This window comes from Capricornis sumatraensis, chromosome 1 (assembly GCF_032405125.1).
Source record: "Capricornis sumatraensis isolate serow.1 chromosome 1, serow.2, whole genome shotgun sequence".
Classification (NCBI taxonomy): domain Eukaryota; kingdom Metazoa; phylum Chordata; class Mammalia; order Artiodactyla; family Bovidae; genus Capricornis; species Capricornis sumatraensis.
In genome coordinates this window covers 60062161-60069931 of record NC_091069.1, presented here as the reverse complement: position 1 = coordinate 60069931, position 7771 = coordinate 60062161, and positions in this window count along the sequence as shown.

Below are 7771 nucleotides of genomic sequence, written 5' to 3'. Positions count from 1 at the left end.
TGCAGATTAAATATTGCCAGGGAAATTTTTAAAAAATGAAGAAAATACACCCCCTCTTGAATTGAATAACTAGAAATATTCATTATTACTATTTTGGTGCATTTCCTTTCAGTCTTTCTTTTTTTCAAGCCATGAATCTATTTGTTTCATACAAATGAGATACTCCAAGCACTTTCATATTTGCTTTCCTGGGATTTAGGGAATATGTATCTGGTAGACCATATTCATCAAATATTTGTCTCATTTCTGGGGTTAATTAATAAGTGTCTGTCTTTATTTTCTGGTCTCTCTTGCAGTCAGATTAGATACACAGTTTGTCCAGCCAGTGCCCTGTGAGCAGGAAGTGAGACAGGACTTGTCACATCTCTAGGCTGATGCAATCAAGGGCCAGTGTTCACCACCGTCATTGCCAAGTTCCTCTGATGCAGCAACTTCGGAGGTCATGTGTTCCAGAGGGTGTGGTCACAGATGCATGAGGTGTGGGCGGAAAAAGCCTGAGATTAGAACAGTCTGCATTAGTGTTAACCGTACTGACATTTTAGGACTTATTTGTTACCCAGGTATAACTTAACCTATTCTGACTACTACTATGTATGACCATCCTTCCTTTCTCTGTCACAAACTCTAAGTCGCTTCAGTCGTGTCTGACTCTGTGCGACTCCATGGACGGCAGCCCATCAGGCTCCCCCGCCCCTGGGATTCTCCAGGCAAGAACACTGGAGTGGGTTGCCATTTCCTTCTCCAATGCATGAAAGTGAAGAGTGAAAGTGAAGTCGCTCAGTCGTGTCCGACTCTTAGCGACCGCATGGACTGCAGCCTACCAGGCTCCTCCATCCATGGGATTTTCCAGGCAAGAGTACTGGAGTGGGTCGCCATTGCCTTCTCCAAGATGACATATACTTTTCCTCAAAACTCCTCTTTCATACAGTCAATTCCTCCTTGGACAAAAGTGTGTCTTAGAATTCTTCTGTCTTACATTCTTCAACCTCTGGGAGATGACTGTTCCGCTAAGGTCAATCAAGAATGTAATCAGATGTTTTCATTTTGGCTGAGTTTCAACTTCAGATATAAAGATCAATTAACTGTGAAAGTAAAATAGCCAATGATAAAGTTGAATTAACATCCCAGAATCGAAACATATAATAATTACATTAAAACTCTAACCTGTATATGATACTTTACAGTTTTTCAAAGCATTTTTTCATCAACAAAACTTTTGAGTTGGCCCAAAAGTTTGTTTGGGTGTTTCTGTACAATGCTATGGTAAAAACCTGAACAAACTTTTGGGCCAACTCAGTATAAGCACTGAATACAGCTTATTATGCATGCAAATGTTAAATCGCAAAGGTTCCATGCTCAGCACATGATTCTCTCCTCCCTCCCTTTGGTATGAACTCATGGAAGCTGGAGAGAATGCTCCCTTGATAAGAGCAATTGTGGCCCAGGGAGTGGAGTGGCAGGTGTGGCAGACAGGGAGGTGGGAGAGGCAAGAGATCTTGGTTCTGACTCTGTCCCTAACCAGTTGATAACCTTGGGCAATTACCACACATTCCCCAGGCTTTCCTTATCTATAAGAGGAGGAAGTTTTACTGAATGACTGTACGGACTTCTAGCCCAAACTGTCCATTCCACATTTCTTGACTACCCTGAACACGACCATGGCACCTCTGTGCTCTTGAAATGTTACATTCCACTGTGTAGAGCCCACACTGGACTCATTCCACACTATGCTTTGGTCAAATCTTTCTCAGGCACACATACAGTTGAATCACAAAGAGATATATGTATGTATATTTTTCATGACTCCAATGGCAAATTTGATTTGTCACTCTGAATATAAATAGAAATAAGTTCCTTTTCTAGGACAGAAGTACATAACAGTTGCTGATAAATTGGAAGGAAATGGCAGTTGTACTCTATCTGTTAAGTGACGATGACTCAGGATCGTTTTCTAGAAAGCTTGGTATACACAGAGGACCATCTGAATCCTTATTACCCTCAAGAAAAGGAAGTTTAGGTTTCTGAGCTTGAAAGGCTGAATAATTGTTGGAGTATTTTGAAAAATGATAAAAGAACATCTAAGAAATAAATATGATCTTAATTTCCTCCTTCCATCCAGTGCTGTCCTCAGTAGACCACTATATTCTCTGCAGGGCTGCTCAAAGCACTATGACTCTCTTGGGAGAGAAGGGGCAACCTAAGAGAGCCTGGACTCAGCAGGAGGACCTGGAGGCAGAGGAGAGCAGGTGATTCTATGGAGCACACTTTCATGAAACCTTGCTGGAGCCCTCTTGACAACCTGCTTCACAGATCCATCCTGTGTAAGGCATTGTATTGGAAGCCACATGAAAGAGGTGAAAAAGAACTCCATTGGCCCTTAACAGGCTTGGAACTTGTGGGCAAGACCTGTGCAGATGCTGACAGGACAAGCAGAATAAAAGAAGCGCTGTAATAGGACAGAAGCAGATAGATGGGAAAGGAGTTACTGAAGCTCAGTTGGTAAAGAATCCTCCTGCAATTCAGGTGACCCAGGTCCGATTCCTGGGTTGGGAAGATCTGCTGGAGAAGGGATAGGCTGCCCACTCCAGTTTTCTTGGGCTTCCCTTGTGACTCAGCTGGTAAAGAATCTGCCTGCAATGTAGGATACCTGGGTTTGATCCCTGGGTTGGGAAGATCCCCTAGAGAAGGGAAAGGTTACCCACTCCAGTATTCTGGCCTGGAGAATTCCATGGACTATATAGTCCATGGGGTCACAAAGAGTCGGACACGACTGAACGACTTTCACTTTCAGGACCTCTGAGGGCTGATTTTAGCTGTGTCTCAAAGAATTAGATCTAGATAGTGGAGAATGGACAGTACAAGCTGAGGAAATAATGTAAGTAAAAGCATAAAGACATTTCATATCTGTCTCCCCTACTATGTGTGTGCTCAATTGTGTCTGACTCTTTGTGACCCTATGGACTATAGCCGCCAGGTTCCTCTGTCCATGGGATTCTTTTGGCAAGAGTACTGGAGTGGGTTGCCATTTCCTCCTCCAGGGGATCTTCCCAACCCGGGGATCAAACCTACTAGTTTGATCCTGCATTTTGTCTCCTGCATTGGCAGGCAGCTTCTTAACCCCTAGTGCCACTTGGGAAGCCCACTGTGCCCTGGGCAAATTCCTTAACTTTTACAGCTTTAGTTGCCTTATCTATAAAACTGGGCTAGTAATTCTTTAGGAATTTTGGAAAGAGTAAATGAGGTTGTAAGAGTGTGCAGTTTATTTATTTATTTAACTCTTATCTTGAGATTTTTATTAATCAGTTAGCACATTAGCTTAACGTATAGTTCTGCTACTAAAAGGAGGAATATTGAGTCATTTATTATACACAGAACTTGAAACCACTCATTCTCCCCAGTGAACTTCAAATTTCTAGTGCATCTGCAGTCAGGAAACACCAATCAGTTTTTAAAATTAATGTTTAATGGAGTGTAGTTGCTTTACAATGTTGTGTCAGTTTTTCACCATACAGCAAAGTGAATCAGCTATACTTACACATATATCCCCTCCCCTTTGGACTTCCTTCCTATTTGGGTCACCATAGTGCATTACTTTGCCGACTAAGGTCCATCTAGTCAAGGCTATGGTTTTTCCTGTGGTCATGTATGGATGTGAGAGTTGGATTGTGAAGAAGGCTGAGTGCCGAAGAATTGATGCTTTTGAACTGTGGTGTTGGAGAAGACTCTTGAGAGTCCCTTGGACTGCAAGGAGATCCAACCAGTCCATTCTGAAGGAGATCAGCCCTGGGATTTCTTTGGAAGGAATGATGCTAAAGCTGAAGCTCCAGTACTTTGGCCACCTCACGCGAAGAGTTGACTCATTGGAAAAGACTCTGATGCTGGGAGGGATTAGGGGCAGGAGGAGAAGGGGACGACCGAGGATCAGATGGCTGGATGGCATCACTGACTCCATGGACATGAGTCTGATTGAGCTCCAGGAGTTGGTGATGGACAGGGAGGCCTGGCGTGCTGCAATTCATGGGGTTGCAAAGAGTCGGACATGACTGAGTGACTGAACTGAGGTGCATTAAGTAGACTTCCCTGGTGGCTCAGATGGTAAAGTGTCCGTCTACAATGCGGCAGACCTGGGTTCAAGCCCTGGGCTGGGAAGATCCCCTGGAGAAGGAAATGGCAACCCACTCCAGTACTATTGCCCAGTAGACTTCCTTGTGCCATACAGTAGGTTCCTCCCACCTCCAGAGAGTTCAGTTTACTACTAGTTTCCTTTTCCTTCTCCCCAAATGTCCCACATTCTCCCATCTTTCCACCTTTGCTCAAGCTATTCCCGCTTTGGGATTTATTCCGCCTCTTCCATCCATGGAATTAGGACCTTTCTTTCCTAGCCCTATTACCTCCTGGACACAGAATGGAAAGCATAGATTTGCTGCAGGGAATGTCAAATGTGGCTGGTAAGAGATTAGGTTACAGTCAAAGGAATTCTAAGTTGAATGCAAGCTTGTCTAGACTGGGTACAGTAGGCTGAAGTAATTATTAAAGGTTATCAGTTCATTCATTCATTGAAGTTGGGTATCTTTGATCTGGGAACCTGTTTGAAGCCAGAGAGTGATTAAGAGAAACATGGTCCTGGGAATTCCCGGGCAATCTAGTGGTTAGGACTCTGAACTTTCACTGCCAACGGTGTATGTTCAGTCCTTGGTCAGGTAACTGAGATGCTACAAGCTGCATGGCACAGCCAAACCCCTCCCTTTCCCCTGCCCCGCCCCCCCAAACAACCTCATGGATAATTTCTGCTAGCCGGAAACCATATCTTGCACACATGATCACAGTTGTGGCTGGTTATCAAGAAAGCTGTCATGTGGGATGCTAGAGATATATATGAGGTGGGGGAGGGGAGAACTGAATCTATTCTTAAAGGGAAACAATGTAATGAATAGAAAGAGGAGGATTTATCCTGATGAATGTGCAGGTAGGTGTAGGGAAAGCGATTCACATCTTGAGCAATGAGAACAGCATGCATGTTGGCCTCAAATCTAGAGGGACTATTGTGTATTAGAGAAACTGAAAAAAGGGCCACCTTGGCAGAAGCCAAAAGAGTGAGGGGATTTTAAGTGGCCTGACATGAGGGTGAAGGGGTTGGCAGGGCCAGGTCATGACTGGTAGCCTTGTAAACACATTAAGGACATCGGATTTATCCTGAAGGCAGTATCGAGATGTTTTGAGCAGGTAAAATCAGGTTTGTATTTTTTAAAAGATCTGTATTGTGTTTAAACTGGAGTAAGCAAATAAGGGGAGAAAGCTACTGAATCCTCCCAGTAAGAGATGAGGATGGCTCTGACGTGGGTCCTGGCAGTGGAGGTAGAGAGAAAGGGTGTATTTGGGTTAATAGAAGGTAAAACCTACAAGACTTGATAGACAGGGGATGTGAGGAAGATGGCCCCTCGGATGGCTGATGTATTTTATTAACAGTTATCCCTACTGTGGAAGGAGCAGTGAGGAATAACTACAGCACTGTGTTCTAAGATAAATGGTAACAGACTTGCAAAAGAGGCTGTGGAGTGGGGGAGCCCCTGACTGAAGCCAGTGGGAGTTGGGGCCATGTGTTTACAGCTCAGAAAGAGCCAATGGGCTGGAGACGGTGATGTGGAATCCTTAGCAGTGCAAGCCTTGAGAAAGGGTGAGAGGCTCTGAGGTGCAGCTGGTGGTCAGAGGCAGGTGCCCGGGAAAGGGTGGAAAGAGTAAACGGGAAGCCAAGGAACTAGGGAAAGCATAGAGAGTGTGAGTCCCTGGGAGTCAGAGGAGCTGCCAGCTCTGGTCCATCCACAGGGAACAGGGCACAGTGCAGCTGAAGCCATCAGCTCTCCTGCGGTGTTACTCATTGCTCCTTCTAGCTTGTTCTGACCTGTTCCAGCCCTTTCTACCCCCGCCTTTTCGTGGCTTAGAGGAAAGCGATTTGATAAAATCTTCCATGCAAAATTTCCAGGACCAAATATAGTGCACCTTGCAGATATTGATGTCTCTTAAAAGAAGAACTTGGAGAAAGCAAGGTTTTAGGCTGGGCCTGAGAACTGTGCTTTGTGAGGGCTACTGACCCACTGCTGTGCAGGGCTGTGCTCAGTCATGTCTGACTCTTTCTGATCCTGTGGACTGTAGCTTGCCAGGCTCCTCTGTCCACGAAATTTTTCAGGCAAGAATACCAAAGAGGGTTACCATATTCTCCTCCAGGGGATCTTCCTTACCAGGGATGGAATTTGCATCTCCTGCATTGGCAGGTGGATTCTTTACCACTGTGTCAACTAGGAAGCCTTATTAACCCACTGAGAAAAGTAAATACATGAGCATTAAGGTACAATGTAATTTAAAATGTTAGAAATTAACATTGGGCACTGTCAGGCTTTAGTCAATACTTGGATAAATAGTCCTTAAATCCAGCTGAGACTGAAGGTAAAAGAGGAGAGAAATAACGAAATGTTGAAGAGATCAACTGAGAGCTTGTGTCAGAGCAAGGAGAAAAGACTGAAGAGGCGGGTGGGGTTCCCAAGTTGTGGTGGGCATCGCTAACTATAATATCTGAACTTCCGTTTATGACCAAGAAGGAACCCCTGGAGTGTTTGGAGCAGAGCAATGCTGCATTGGGGAAATTTCTGACAGTTATTAGCACAGGCAGTGAGTGAAGGTAGAAGCTCAGTCTGCTCCTCCAGGTGAAAAGTGACAGAAGGATGGGCAGAGGGAAGCCGTGATGGGACTGGACGGAGAAAATGGATCAGAGAGGCCCAAGTGGGGCAGGAGGAATGGACCCTGATGGGTCCTGGGTGTTTGAGAGAGAACGAGGACTCTATGGTGACATCAATCTGGACAATAGAATTGGAGAAGTCTGGAGGAGGAAATGGTTTGGGGAGGAAAATAATGATTTACGCGCTAGACAGTTTGAGTCACATGAGGTGGGCTTCACCTATAGAAACCATTTCCCATATTTCCCCATTTTACTTAGTTCTGCTTTGTCTGTGGTCCTGAGAATTTCTATAAAACGGAACCAGTGGCCTTTCCTTGTAGAGTTTGCAAAGAAGGAATTCATAGAAATAAAGGGAAAAAAAAGGAAGTGACGTATTCTCTGTCTCATAGGCTTGAGGGAGCAGACAGGATCTTCTGAGTCTCAGTCTAAAATTAAAAAAAAAAAAAATTTCCTGAAATGTAGCCTGAAATGTGGTGGACTCCACTTCAAAGGTAAACTTTCAGTATTTAAAAGCAGTGGGGGAATGCTTATGTTAATGAATGAATGCGGTTCAGAAAGGAATCATCCATTGAAAAAATGAAAAGGTTGCCTTCTCCATGCCAAAAAGTGCTAGTCTCTCAGTCATGTCAGACTATGCGACCCCATGGACTATAACCCACCAGGCTCCTCTGTCCATGGGATTCTCCAGGCAAGAATGCTGGAGTGGGTTGTTGCCATTCTTTTTTCCAAGGGATCTTCCCAACCCAGGGATTGAATCCGGCTCTCCTGCATTGGCAGGCACATTCTTTACTGTCTGAACCTCCAGGAAAGCCTCCAAATTAAAGTTCAGTTCCAAATAAATGAAAGGCATAGACATTAAAAAAAAATCATAAAATTATGAGAAGAAAGTAAAGGCAGATATTTACATAATTCTGGGTCTTGGTTGTGGCATGTAGGGTCTTTAGATGGGGCTAGTGAACTCTTAGCTGTGATATGTGGGGTCTAGTTCCTTCACTAGGGATTGAACCCAGGCTCCCTACATTGGAAGCACAGTGTCTTAGC